This window comes from Sarcophilus harrisii, chromosome 3 (genome assembly GCF_902635505.1).
Source record: "Sarcophilus harrisii chromosome 3, mSarHar1.11, whole genome shotgun sequence".
NCBI classification, from domain to species: domain Eukaryota; kingdom Metazoa; phylum Chordata; class Mammalia; order Dasyuromorphia; family Dasyuridae; genus Sarcophilus; species Sarcophilus harrisii.
Genome location: NC_045428.1, coordinates 77,154,828 through 77,170,456, shown reverse-complemented (window position 1 = coordinate 77,170,456; position 15,629 = coordinate 77,154,828). Strand labels below are relative to the sequence as shown.

Genomic DNA, 15,629 nt, shown 5'->3' with positions numbered 1-15,629 from the left:
AAATGACTTGCCCATGATCACAAAACTATTAAGTATCTGAGACCATATTTAAACTCAAGAAGATGAATCTTCCTAATTCCAGGCTCCACTCTATTCACTGCACCACCTAGCAGCCCTTTGAAGGGGTACAAGAAGTCAAAACTATTTTCATACTAATTATAATGCATCTTAATTTCTAATACAGAAAATGTTGATAAATATAACCCATATAAACAAAAATATGCTTAAGTCCTCAATAATTTTTAAGAGTACATATGAGTCCCAAGACCAAACATTTTGAGAACTACTAAAGTAGGGATCATCCAAAGATTCTTTTCATATTTCTCAAGTGAAGAAGGTAAAAAGTTTCATTTATTTTTTCTAAGTAGATTTTTCCTTCCTAATATCATGAGAATTGACTAGGAATAAGATTTTTTACTTCTTACAAAAAAGCATCCAGGAAATTTCAAGTTGTATCCTTAAAAAATAGCTAGTTATTCAAATTAATTATTTCCTACCAAAAATGCCAGTTCACTGAAAAAAAAAATTTTTTAACTAGAAGAATCTGATTCATGTGTCCGCCACAGCTTAGCTGTTATTCCTTGGCAGGTTCTGAACTTAACTGTAATTCGAAATTTAAATTTACATAAGAGATCTTTTCTACTTGGTACAAAGTGGGGAAAGACCTAATATGCAATCACAATTCACAAAATATCCACTAAAAACATCTCTTATTACACATATAATATAAAAGACAAATCCACACACATACACACACATTGGAAATGGACTCAGCCAGGTAAACTAACTAGAAACTAGCACACACATGGAGTCAGTTTAATTCAGCAAACATTTATGAAGTACCTGCTGCATGGAGAGATCAACAGTGTTGATCTCTGTGTAATATAGATATGACACAGATATAGATAGTGGCATAAAAATCCAGCCAATGTTCCTTCAGCAAAGACTGCTCATTCAGCCAAACTCTCAGTAAGCCCATAGGCAACAGAGCCAATATAGCTCTGGAGGCAGTAAAAGCTGAGGGCTCCAATAAGTGAACCCCGGGATAATGAGAAAACCCCCAGGCACTCAGTGCCTGAAGTCCCTAACACTCTATCCTGAAATACAGATACCAGAGAGGAAACTCTCCAATAATCTGAGAAGGTAAATTCTGAAAAGTGGAGATCAGTACAGATAGACCCAGTTGACTCAGGGCTTCCAGAAAAAAAAGCAGTTCAATTATCATAGAATTATATTCAGATTAACAAAAGACGTGGTAGTTCCTGCTAAAAACCAGAGATCTTGGAACATAACATTTTCGAGAGGTAAACAATAAAGGTATACAACCATTTACTCTACAAAATCTGAGATATAATCAGGAGTGAGAAATGATCCTTTAATGGAATAGAGCACTTTCAAGTATTCCAGATGACTACACCAGGACTAATTAAGTAGGAACTCGGAAATAAAGAAACATGAGTCCAGAAAAACCTAGAAAGGTAAACATATCTAAGCAAATGGAAAGAATAATATGATGATGTAGTACTAACAATCTAATGGGAGGAAGGGAAAGAAAGAAACAAGTGTTACCCACCTCCTAACAGAAAGATAATGGGCATATGACATACATTTCTGGATATGGCCACTGCATGGATTTATTTTGCTTGTCTATGCTTACCATCACAACAGAATTTTTCTTTGTTTTTTTCTTTAGACTAATTAGGGTAGAGGTCTGAGATGAAGCAGGGATGCTTCCCCCCAAAAAAAAGAGGAGCAACAAAACATTTTTTTTAAATTCATAAAAGAAAACAAAAGGAATTTCAGGAGGGAAGAAAGGTAGGGCAGTTTTAAAAGTAAGAGCAGAATTTATTTTTTTTTTAAGTATAAAATAAAGATACATAGTTTCATCCAGAATCTTCTTTTGGTTTTCTTCTTTGTATATGGAAATGATTTTGGGGGGAATATTTTAAATTCTAAATTTATAAAAAATAAAAATAAAGTAATTGATTCTATAACCTCTTGCAATAAAGAAAAAAACAAAGAATCAATACTATTACTTTGTTAATGACTAGAAAGCATAAAAAAAAAAAAGAAGTAAATTTCATAATCATTGCCCTCAACAGTCTAAAATCTATTGAAGGACAAGACTTAGAAAAATGAAAGAAAGGGGAAAAGGAAAATGGGGATGACAACTCATGGAAGGGAGTAGAACAGAGTTTTTACCTATAGTTTCATAGTTTGCCAATATCTTCTCACCAAATGTTCACCAGAAGATAAGAGTCATTAAAATATTCCTGGTTGCTGTTTACAATGTGTTTCCTAAGTATAGATTAATAAAGTAATTTCTCAAGCACAAACATTAGCAGTCTGAAACTTGAGGAATTCTGAAAATTGCAAAAAATTTGCAAATTTCTTATATAACTGTAGAATATTTTAAATATTTAAATGATTCGTCATATCTCCATATGTGACACACCTGTAATTCATATTTGGAATTTTACATAAATTCTTAAGTTCTAACAATATCCCTACAATGTTTACTATCTATGTATTCAATTTTCTCCCCAATCTCCCAGTACAGACTCTAATCAGCTCTCAGGATTTCTCCAAACACTACTATGAAGAAGTCAAAAGCTGGCATAAATCATCTCTTATCTTCCATAATCACACAAATAATGTAGCATATAATATCCTTAATATTCTTTATTATTTATATTATTTATTTATATTATTGTATTATATATTATAATAATTATTATATATATTATAAGAAGAAAGAAGGAGAAAGAAGAAAGAAGAAAGAAGGAGAAAATGAGGCAGGTGACCTAGCATAGCCCTCCCTCATTTAAATCCAACTCACTTGCACGTTATGCCTCACCTTCCTGATGTTATGGTCCTCTTGGAGGACGAAGGAAAAACAACAAGACAGCATATCTTTGACTAGGTCTTTTTTGCTGTGTCCTATGAATTCTGGAGGCTCTTCTCTACCACAAAAAATTTCACATGTATTCTCATATATTACCCTAAGACTGGTTAACTGTTCTCACTGTGGCTAACATGTCTTTCTGTAGCAGGGTCATTTTTCTAGAAAAGACTTAGAATCTTTACATTTATGATTTCAGTTCCCTGCTACAGTTGGTTTTACTCCATGTATAATTAAAGAAAAAAATGGCAAGGATTTAAGAAAAAAATGGCAAGTATTAAAGGCCCTTCATTCCTAATATTTAACTACTTTCTAAATATATATTTTTAAAATATCCATATTATTTCATGTATAAAGTTGAAAACACATAGCAATCATGTCTTTGGGGGGTTTATATAGTGTCAATATCCAAGTTGTTGTTGTTGTTGTTTTTTAATTAGGGAAAAGGAGGTAGGAGGAAGGAGTTCAAGATAAAAATAGAAACTGGAAAATAATCCTAAATTATTTGGCTCTGACATAATCAATTATCAAGACCTGAGGTCTTAGAATCCCCCAAACATTTCATAGAGGAGTTGCTATCATCTCCAGCTTTTTCCAAGTGACATAAAGAGAGGAGAAATTAATATATACTACAAAAAAAGAAATCTGTGAAATCTAGTCAGGTACTTTAAAACTTCTGTCATACAGAAAATATTTAAATTTCCCAATGTTATTTCAGAATAAAAGCTACTTCTCTGAAGAAAAATGGCTATAACTAAACTCTAGTTATTAACATATGCTGCTATAGATTAAAATTTGAAATACTGGGGGTGAGGGAATTCTGATATTTTTAGCTATGAAGTAAAATGAACTAAATCATTTCTGCTTACAGAATCTAGATTGGTTTATGTGTCTTAAAAAAAGAAGAAAACAAGTGATTAAACTCAGATCATTAAGCACAATCAAATTATTAGTTAATATTAATAAAAGCAAAAAACAACTATTATGAAGAATAGATAATATGCAAGTAGATTTTCAAAAGAAATACTTTCAACATTTGTAGGTACATTAGACATTGCCAAGTGTAATGTAATAATGGCACAAGCACTGCTTTCTGGAAAATATAAACGAGTTTAAAAGACCTTGAAACAAGGTGTTACATTTTTTAAACAGAATAACAATTCACTTCCACAGTTATCTTTTTAGTGAATGCTACAGTGGAATAAGATATGGGGGAGAAAAAGTGAAAAGTGGGGAGATAAGGTGTTTAACAAAAGCTATGTGACAGCACTTTTAGGCTTCCAAAAGCAAGTATAAAACAATTTGACAAAAATATGGAGATTCTACTGTTTGGGACTGCCAATGTGCCATTTCAATGTGAAATTACTGATATGTCACTTCTGTTCTTTTGATTCTCGTGTTTCAGAAGTATGGTTGTTTCACTGCCACAGCATTTTTCTTTTCAGTCTGTAATTTTATATTCTACCACCTTTTAAAATTTGAGAGCAACAATATGCATGACACCTTTCCTAAAAAGAATATGAAACCAAGCTCTCGGAATGATGATATAATAACAACAACAATAATGGCATGTATATAATACTATGTTCCAGGCACAGTGTTACGCATTTCATAATTATTATCTCATTCGATCCTTACAACAACCCTGGAAGGTAGGTAGTGTTATATCCCCATTTTACAGTTGAGAAAACTGAAGCAAACAGAGGTCAGGTGACTTGCTTGAGGTTACCCAGATAATAAATATATTAAGTAAAATTTGAAATCAAGTCCTCTTGCCTCCAGATCCATTGCTCTGTACACTATGGCACCACTTAGCTGTCTGACATGTGAAAAAGTGAAAAGTAACTTAGTGAAGGTATAACTAATGATGTTAGCTAACATGAATTTTTAAGATATTAAGAATGTTTGTTGCTTTTTTGTCATTATTTGTCATAAATAAGGATATTAACAAACAGAATGCTAACCAGCATTTCTGAAATACATTTACTTTTAATAATCAATAGAAAATAGATGAATTTAAAAACTGGTAAGCTTAACTCATTCATTTGTTCTGTATTAACTTGTGAAATTAACTTATGAAATAAAATTCTAAAAGTAAACTTAGTATGATTCAGATGGCAGAAAAAATCTATTGTGTGGAACAGGAGAGGAAGAGATTCTTATACATATTGTCCTAAATCTTGAGCAATATTTAGCATGCACTTAAAATATTATTCAAATTATTCAAATTGGGATAAAAGAATTCCAAGTAGCAAAAATGCTTAAACACCTTAAAATAAAACAAAATTACATATTAAATCATTCAAATGGTCTATTATATTGCTTGTCTTCTTTTTCTCATATTGTCTTAATTCTAGCTACTATAAGAGTAGTTTGCAAGTAAGTGGTTTTTTGGATGGCTCAGTACAATATAGTTCCTTACTGCTATTAGCCACACATCCTCTCCATATTTATGCCTCAGTGTTACCTTTGTTAATAATAATTCCCAGTTTATAGTTCCACTCAGAAAGAGTTGTTTGAAACTTTGTGATTATCCACCTAGTAAATTCACTAGAAGTTCACTAGAAGAAGGAATGTCTCTGTGAAGCCCCTGAACACATAAGTTAAATTATAATAAATATAACAAAGTGTTCTGTTATATTGTTATTTACATGAATACTGCTTGCAAATGGTCAATAACAATAGCATTTAGATGAAATGTTAATAACAAATTCTCTACAATGCATAACTCTGCATAACAAATACTATCTCAGTTCCTTATCAATGTTAACTCTCTCCTATAAAAGTATCTGACTATGTTAGAAAAGAAGAATTAGGTTACAGTTGAGCTCTTTAAAGCTCTTTTATTCTGCTAAGAATGCCAATTTCTCATTTCTCAATCATCATTGTCCAATCTCTAAATCACCAACCACAATAAAAACACACTAAAAAAATACTCCTGGGACATTAAGGAAGAAGGGACTGAGCAAAAATATAAACATAAAATGTCCCTTTTCATCCATCTGTGCCCAGAACACTCTATTCACAACATGGAGGTTGGGCATCTGTTTCTTATCTAGCTTCTAAAAATGTCAAATATTACATTAATTTAAAAATTTTACTGCAACAAAAATATTTAGATTGTTTGTAGAATTTGTTATAATAGAATTTTATCTAGTATCATAAATTTTTAAAGCTAGAAGAGATCTCTGATACCATCTGATCCAATCCTGCCATGTTAGAGATGGGAAAATTGAGGCCAAGGATAGACAGCTTTCTCGTCCAAGGTCATACAGCAAGTGAATAGAGATACTCTTGCCAGTCTGCCAATATGTCTCTAAAGCTCCTTTAAGTATAGGCTTCTTTGCTGCCTATACTTTACACTGAGTGAGTGATTCTTGAGCACCCAATGCCCCTAGTCCAGATATTTCATTCTCCCAATGAAGAACCCAAAAGCTAAGAGTTTTGCCAACAGTAATGAAGCAAATCAGTAACAGAACTGGGGACTACAAATCTCATCAACCTTCATTAACTATGACACAGTCTTTCCTGTACTGTAAATTCAATAACTGCCAAATAACATCCAATTTTCTAAAGAAAACATTCAAAATGTAAATCATAAAGAATAATTAATAACTTTGGGGATAAACTCTCTATATCGGTCATCTCTCTGCAGATGACACATAGACACATAGCCAGTCACAGTCCCTCCCCTAAGCTCCCATATCACCAATGACTTAATATGCATTTGAAACATCTGAAACATCTCAGATTCACTGTGTTCACAAACCTTTTGTCCCCAATCCCTGCCCTCTTCCAAATTCTCCTATTTCCAATGGCACTGCCATTCTTCCAGCTTCAAGTTCATAACCTCAAAATCATGCTCCCTTCTCTTCATATATCCAATCAGTCCCCAAATCTTTCCTTTTCTCCACTCCCACAATTATCATCAGGTCGACATCATTGCTCTTCTCCTAGATTACTGCAACAGCCACTTACTTGCTCTACATATCTCAAATCTCTTCCTATTCCAGCCCATCCTCCACTCTGCTGCCAAATTTTCCTTAAAGGCAAATCTGACTTTGTGATTCTCCTATTAAACAAACTCAAGGGCCTTTATTACCTCAAGGTAATATATAAGCTGGCCTCGACCTATCTTTTCAAACTTACTGGATGTTACTATTTCTTCCAGATTGAGTCCAACCAATTGGTCTCTTTTTGTTTCTCTGTATGCCTTCATGTCCCATATACCTGGAATGAACTACTTCCTAAATTTCCCCTCAATGTTCAGTATTCCTTTCTTCCCTTAAGATGAAGCTCAAACATAATCTTTGTTTGAAGCCTTTCCTAAGCCTCACCAAATTGTTCATGCCCTACCTCATACTATCCTGAATCTGACAACTTTATATTTAGGCTATACATATAGATGTATGTATATTTGTTTCTTGCATTATAATTCTTTCTATTAGGGACTATTTTATTGATTTTACTTGTATCCACAGTGCCTAGAATACTGCCTGTCACATAGCAGGTACTTAACAACTCCTATTGGTTTACTGAATGCTACTTCCAGTCTATAATATCTGGTTTAGTAGTGCAACCAAAGGCAATTCACTGAACTTCTCTGAATCTGAGTTTCCTCATGTTGAACATTACCTGAGAAATCTCCCTCATAGAGGTGCTATGAGGTTCAAATGACAATGTATATCTTTTACATGATACATGTGTATATGTGTGTGTATGTCAGTTATCATAACTAAGGGTAAAGATAAAGTAATTAGATAATATATCATGGCAAAATAAAATAAGAGAATGTATGATCATTAATCTAGAATTGGAAGAGATTTAAAGGTCACAGAGTTCAACCTCCTAATTTTAAAGATGAAGACACTGTTACCCAGAGAGTTAAGTCACTTGCAAAAGGTCAGGAAGTTAACAGCTGGGGCAGTAAGTAAATGCCTGAAGTCAGGAGGACCTGAGTTCAAATCTTGCCTCAGACACTTAATACTTCCTAGCTGTGTGATCCTGGACAAATCACCTAACCTCAATTTCCTCAATCAAAAAAGAAGAAGTTAACAGAGCTGGTAGTCCAACTCAAGTCCAGTGCCTTTCCTGTGACTGATTGGAATAAAAATTTTTCCCAAAATAAAATTTGCCTAGAAAAATGTCTTAGATTATTACACTAAAATTATCTAAGTTTTTAATCTAGCATGAGGGACAATAATCCCCTTTCAATTATAACCAAATAAATTAATTGCTGTCTCCTTTTTAATCACCTACTGCCTTATAAGATAGTAAGTCTAGAAAGAGTCATGACTGGGGAAAAAAGGTTAAGTGTCTAAGAATTTATGGATAAACATGACTCTTATTTATAATGTAAGTAACATTATTATAATTATTATTATTATTATTATATATACTTCAGTTTCATTGATGAGCAGATTTGAAAAGAAGACTGTCTCAGATAAGTTAAGAAGCACCCAAAAAATGCTTTCAAAGTTTTTATTCGTAGTATGGAATTCAAAATTTTAAACTCCACCTTATCAAAAAGAAAACATTAGTTGCATACATGTGTGTATGCATACACACACATATGTATGTGCTCTGTGTGTGTGTGTGTGTGTTTGTGTGAGAAAGAAAGAGAAAGAGAGAGAGAAGGGAAAATACAAGAATTTTCACTAACTTTACTAATCTTTAAGTGGCATAAAAGTTTTATTGTTTAAAGCTTTTATAATAGAACAACACATTCTATTCCTAAGAATTGAATTAGATGATCTGCTCTGACAATTTATGAAAATTGGTGATCTACTTATTAAACTAAAATACCAATGGTGAAAAACAAGATAACTTTACTAAACTAAAATTAGTTCAATACTTATTCCTTCTATGAGTCTTGTGCTTTTATTAGTTTCAAGTACAAGTACTTTCTTTTTTTAAGTGAAATCTACTATTTCTCTTAAAAGGAAAGTAACCCATTTTGGACAAATTAGATGAACTGGGCTACAGTGAAAAAAGGGGGAAAAGTTTTGGAATACAATGTATGTGCAACACACACATACATACATACATACACACACACACACACACACACACACACTTTAAAATACTGGTAACTTTCCCAAAAGCAATGTAAAATTCCATACATCTGTTGTTACTCTGTCATGAGCATGTCTTTTGCAAACTTTTATATAATATATCTGTATGTCAGTTATCATAACTAAGGGTAAAGATACATTGATAACAATATACCATGATAAAATAAGAGAATCATATGATTATTAATCTAGAACTAGAAGAGATTTAAAGGTCACAGAGTCCAACCCCCTAATTTTAAAGATGAAGATACTGACACCCAAAAAGTTAAGTCACTTGTCCAAGGTCACACAGACCCATTTGAGGTTTTCTTGTTAAAGATAGTAGAGTGGTTTGTAATTTCCTTCTTTAGCTCATTTTATAGATGAAGAAACTGAGGCAAACGGGGAAGTGACTTGTGCAGGATCACACAGCTAGTAAGTATCTAAGTATTCTTGTTTGATTCCCGGCTCACTTTTCTATCCACTGCTACTATGTGCCATCTAACTGTCTATATATCTATATATTAATTAACAGGAAAAGAAAGCAAATGCTTTTAAAATCTTAAAGTATCAAATTTAAACAAAACAACTAACCTCTCCATTAGTTAACCAAAATAAAACTCTGTTCTTTTCTTTTTGGAATGATAACAAACAATTTTAGCTTGGCTCTAAAACCATGAATTTAAAGGTTCCAAGGACTCAAATCAAAATGTAAAATTTTTTTGATACCTGTTTTAACTCCTTTTAGAGGCTGAGTGGTAGTGGGAAAGCACTGGACCTGGAGTCAGGAGAACCTGAGTTCAAATCTGTAGAAAACATGACCATAAGTTTAGAGTTGAAAAGGACTTGAAAGGAATTAGAGACTTGGAACAAAAATAAACCTTGGAGTTAATTTAATCCAATCTAGTGTCATTTTACAGATAAAGAAACTGAGGCCAAGAGTTTTTTAAAACAATTTGTCCAAGGCCACACTAATAGGAAGTGCTACAAAATCTAGAGTCATACCATGTCCTCCAATTCCACAACAATTTTTTTAATTATACCACTCTACTTTCTTGGCTCAACACTCAAATAAGCCTCAGTTTTCTTATCTGCAAAATTTGAATATCTTATGTTAAGATAATATCAAGTAATTTGCAAAACTTAAGATGCTAATGTCAGTTATTTTTATTTCATGGCAAAATTGGAATTGCTGAATGACACCAACCTTTCTGTACACACTTAAGTCAGAAGATACTGTAACACTTTAAGATGAAAAAAAAAAGTCTATTTAAAGAAGTTAAATAGGTATAGATGCATTTGCTATTGTAACCTGTATCAAGTTCAGGCAATCTTTGCATTCAAGATCTTCAGGACTGTGGCTAATAAAAGGTTTGGTGTCACTGGTTATTTCAAATGCCTTGTTTTTAAGACAGAATGAAATACTTAATAAAAATCACCTAATGGGTCTCCCTTAGAAAAATAAGGAATGGGGGGGTGGGGGGGTGGAAGAGAGGGGGAAGGGATCATAGTTTATCTACTGTTTTCCAAGTGTCGGATTTTCACTACTTAGTATTCTAGAGGTCGAACTGTCACGGAGTGAAATACTCTGCCAGCAGAATCCCAGCATGAAGCATTGGTACAGGACAAGAGGAGTGTATGTGGAGACATACTGCCCTAAATTTACAAAAATAGCAACAAGAACAAATTGGGGGTATGTGTAGGGGCAACACTGGAGAAGGAACTTAGCAAAATCATAAACACTTTAACACTAAGTAACAAAATCAAAGGTAACTGTAGCTCCAAGAAAGCACACCCTGAGAAGTAGGAAACTTGAGTTTCAGATTAAAGCAATATATTTGTTTTCTATAGCTGTTTCAAGGGTCACAGACCCTAAATATAGATTTTAAAAAAAAATCATTCAAACAAATATAAGAAAAAGTAAGTAAGCATTCACCAAACACAGTGTATCCTTTTAAGTTCTTTCTGATCCTGCTACATTCAGTAGCACCTATTTATTATGCCTGATGTCAAACAAGTTTTCTTAAAATTCCCATTTTCTTATTCTGATGCACGGCTAAGAATAGTCCGTAAATCCAAATGACTGTCTACTAAGGTAAAATTTCACAAATAGAAAGAACCTTGATTCATGAGTTGCTATTTCCATGAATCAATCAATCAAGAAGCATTTTTAAATGCATTCAGTGTACCTTTCTCCTCCTCTTCCTCCTCCTCCTCTTCCCACCCTCAGCTATTTCTAACCCTTCATAGTGTTTTAGAAAGGGGTATCTCTCGTAACTTGTACCAGACGCGGACTAAATAGGAACGAGAACCCCTGGATGTGGGGGCTGGATCCAGAAATCCCTGCCCACTATCAGTGACAATCTCCTCACTGATCCCAAATCACATCCCTAAGCCCAAGAACTACCCAGACCGGTGCATTGCCTTCCCCTCAATTACCCAGCCCCCTAAAGAAAACACAAGTTTGGGAGTGGGGGGGGTTCGGTGCGAAAAGAGCCATGCCAGGTTGGGGGAGGGGGGTCCTGGGTCCCCTTCCTTTCGCGTCTCCCCCCCCACATATATCCCCAAAGCAAGCCCACGGGGGGTTGAATAGGAAAACTTTTCCCTAAGGAAGGAGGAGGTTCCCTCTCTGGAGCTCGGGGAGCTCTGTGGGGGAGGTGGAGGTAGGACTGGGTCGGGGGTCCTGGTCTAGGAAGGGCTCTCCGGGGAGCGGGGTGGGGCAAGGCTGGGGTGGGGGACGCCGGGGAGGGATTACCCTCAGAAGCCCGAAGCCGGCAAAGAGTTTCTAAAAACCCCACCCCGCGCGCTCTCTAGTCGCACCCCAGCCGGAGATGGGGGGCTCGGGCGCAAATTCCGGGGTCCTCCGCGGGCAAACCAGCCCCCCAACGCAGGCCTAAAAGGAAACTTTCGGGGCCGCGGCTGCACCTGCCTTCCCACGCCCGCCCCACCCACCCACCACAGCGGCCACCCCAGGTCACGGCTCCTAGCCGGAGGGGCTAAGCTCCGGGGGGCTGCGGATGGGCCGCTTGCCCCCCCACTACCGCCCTTGCCAGGCCCGCCGCCCCACGGGGGCCGCTCCCGGGCCGGAGCGTGGGGGCTGGCCCTGGCCCGGGGCTCCCCGGTGCCAATCTCAGGCCCGGGTGAGCCCGCTCCCCTTCCTATAGGTGGGTGGGGGGCTTCCCGGAGGCTCAATGGGGGGTCCCGGAGCGCCAGGGGGCCCGCGGTCACAGGGGTCCCGCCGGCCTGAGGCCTAAGCGGCGCCTCCCCCTCCCCTCCCCCACGCACTTTCACCACCACCCCCCAGGCCCGGTTCCCAGCCCGCAGCCCTCGCTCCCCTCCCGCGGCGGAGACCCGTGTGTGGGGAGCAGGGGTCCCGGGACCCCCAACCCCTGGGCGGCCGCTACCCCAGCCCCCGGCCCCCTTACCCCGGCTTTCCCGGCTCCGGGCCTGCAGCAGCCCGGCGCCTCCCCGGCCTCACGTGAGCACGTCAGGCGCCCGCCCTGCCGCCCCGGCCCGGCCCGGCGCCCTACGGGAGCCCGGGGATGGGGGCCGGGCCTGGGGCCGCCTCCGCTTACCTTGGAGCTGCTTTTTTTCCCCTCCTCTTCCCCCCTTTCCCTTCGGCTGGGGCTGACAGACGAGAGGCGCGGAGAGAGGCGCTGGCCGAGGGCGAGGAGCCGCCGCCGCCGCCGCCGCCGCTCCCCCCCGGGCTCCCCGAGAGCCTCTCCCGCTCAGGCCGGGGCGCCGAGCATCATCTTTTTATTGGGGAAACTCCGGAGCGCTCCCGGGGTCGGTGATTATTGAGGGGAAATCCCTGAATCTAGGCTCCAGCCAAGAAGGCAGGGCTGCTGGGGCTGCACCACAAGAGGAGCCAGCAGCCTCCTACAGCACCACTACCGGCACTGAGAGGACATAACACCAGACAGCCGCTCCTCGGCCCTGCGAAACGACAACTTTCCTACCATCTTGGAGCTAGCGAGGGGGGCAGGGGCAGAGAGGGCACGGCGCCGCTGCCCGGGGACAGGACGGGGGCAGCAGCCCGCGACCCCCGAGCCCGAGGACGAGTGCCCGGCGGGGCGGGGGCGGCGGCCGCCTGCACGGCCGGTGGGGCCGCCGGGCAAGGGCTCTCTGCTCTCCTGCTCCAATGACTTTTTTTTGTTGTTGTTGTTGCAAGAAACAGGTGTTTCTCTCTCCCACCCCATTTCTATCCTGAATCCCCTCTTCAGGAGTGATTTTAATTTTTTTTTTTAAGGTAATGATTTTTTTTTTCCTCCCTACTTCTTTACAGATCCAACTTCAAGGGCTTGTGGCTAGTTGTTTTATTCCTACTTCCATTAGCCACTTTTATCATCCCTTCCTTCCTCCTTCTTCATTCTCCCTCCTCATCTTCATCTTTTTGCTCATCCTCCCTCTTCATCTTTATTCTCTCTCTTCCTCATGATCATTCTCTCCCCATTCTGATTTTACTTCTCTTCCTCATCCTTCCTCCTCATGATCATCATCCTCTTTTCTCATCCTTATGCTTTTGTTCTCTTGTCATTTTCAACCTCTCTCCTCATCCTTATACTCCTCATCCTCCTTCATCCTCATCCTCTTTCCTCATCCTTATGTTTATGCTTCCTTGTCATTCTCATCCTCTCTCCTGGTTCTTATGCTCATTCTTCCTCTTCATCTTTATACTCATCCTCCTCCTTCTCATGATTATGCTTATGCTTCCTCTTCATCCTTATACTCATCCTCATCCTACTTTATTCTCATCTTTCCTCGCCCTTATGTTTATGCTCCCTTGTCATTCTCATCTTCTCTCTTCCTTATGCTCAGCCTCCCTTGTCATCCTTATCCTCTCTCCTTATCCTTTATGTTCCTCATTCTTCCACTTCATTCTTAGTCATCCTCCTCCTTTATTTCTAATCTCTCCTTGTGCTTATGTTTATGCTCCCACTCTCATCCTCTCTCCTCATTCTTATACTTTCTGTTCCTCATCTTATGCTCATCCTGCCCTTTTCATCCTTATACTAATCCTCCTTCATTCTCATCTTCTCTGCTGCCCTTATCCCCATCCTCTCTTTTCATCATTATCTTTTATGTTCCACATCCCTATGCTCATCTTTCCTTTTCAAACTTATCCATGTCATATTTCCTCATCTTTATGCTTCCCGCCCCCCCATCTTCATCTTCCCTTTTCAGCCTCTTTTCCTCCATACCCTCAAAAACAAATTCCTGTGTGACCAAGGTAAAGGGATAGATGCTCCCAACTTCTTTTTTCTCCTGGCAGTGTAAATAAAACTTTGAACTGTCCGGGAGGAAACAAGACTCTGTGGTTCCTTTTTTTTTTTTTTTTTCCCTTTTGTTTGCTCCCTACCCCCATCCTTCAAGTCTTCCTGTGAAAAGAGAGGTAGAGTCTTAGGAACTCTTCCCTTATCTAAGTAAGTATAACTAATTACACTTTCTAAAACAGTATCCTCAACCTGTTGTGTTCTCTGACTATAAGGGGTTAGAGTCTGGAGACTTTGGTTATTTGTTTGTTTGATTTTTTTAATAATGGAAACATTGTTGCAAACCTTGTCCACTGGAAAATATTTCTTTTAGGTTCCAAATGATTGGGCCCTTTTTGCTTCTGGTAACTACAAATATACTTATGTCACAGAAGAAAGAGCTAGACAAACTTTTTTTTTTTTTTTTGCATAAATGCTGTCGTTTATAAATAATAGCATTTATCTATTGCAAATAGAGGTGATTAATTAATTTTAATTTTTTAAAGAGGAAGTTTCTTTGATTAAGTTGGATCAAAAGTGCCATACTAAAAAGTATCTAGAGGTGAAAGACTAAGAGTCTGAACACTCAAGATTACAAGCAGTAATTTTCCAGCAGAATTCTTCTACAGAGGTGAGCAATTGTGCATAGGCCTTTTTTGTTTTGTATGAAAGGAATGTGCACATAGAAAACTACATTCTCCTTTTTTTAGCTTATAGAGATAAATGTCAATTAAAGCACATATTAAAATTATTTAATACAGTTGAGATAATGTGAATAAAATTTAAAAGTAAAATTAATGTTTTTTGTGGTAGTGGTGATTTTGAGGTGGCACAGTATATAGTTTTATTCAACTTAAGTTTCACTTAGTCTAATATAGAATATATCAAGTATTTCCAGATGACTTTACTCATAATGTTTGTTTTCCAAATCTATAAAAGTTTATTTATCCATAACTATAAGCTGAACTCTAAAAAAAATCAATTAACACAGGCATGTCAGACAGAGAGGGAGAGAGAGAATGAGCTGTAATATATACATGAACTTCATCACCTAAGATTGAGCTTTTCAATAATATTTCTTATTTTGTTTTGGTAAGAATAGAATAAAATACAGATTACTGTCCCTTTTATCATTAGAAAACACACAGATGTGACTTTGTGTTTTATTTGTTACTAGGACATAACAAGCTATAGCACATAACAGTAGTGTGTGTACAAATGCCTTTTTTACTGAAATAAGCTAATGGACTTCTACTTAAATTTTAAAAGAAAAAAGCATAATAAGCATATCAGTTTTAAAAGCAAAAGTCCAGTAAGATAAACAAAAGAGTTAGACCTAAGAGTTCTTTTTTTTTTTCCCACCTCACTTTTTTGGAATTCCACTTCAATTGAAGAAGCATTATATTCTCCTCTATGAGACTG

The 15,629-nt window shown here is 37.8% G+C and overlaps 1 protein-coding gene across 3 annotated transcripts in view; it reads right to left on the bottom strand.

Annotated features, from left to right (window-relative positions):
• Positions 1 to 12,602, bottom strand: part of INO80D (INO80 complex subunit D) — a 77,815-nt gene extending 65,213 nt beyond the window's left edge. Inside the window, exons 1-2 of one of the 3 annotated variants that reach the window (XM_031958245.1) lie at positions 12,531 to 12,602; positions 9,685 to 9,761 (exon numbers count right to left, since the gene is read on the bottom strand). The gene's annotated coding sequence lies outside the window, so the exon portion shown is untranslated. Of the gene's footprint in view, positions 1 to 9,684; positions 9,762 to 12,380; positions 12,443 to 12,530 lie in introns of those variants that run through there. The other 2 variants (XM_031958243.1, XM_031958244.1) reach the window with 2 other exon arrangements.
• Positions 12,603 to 15,629: the final 3,027 nt, after the last annotated feature.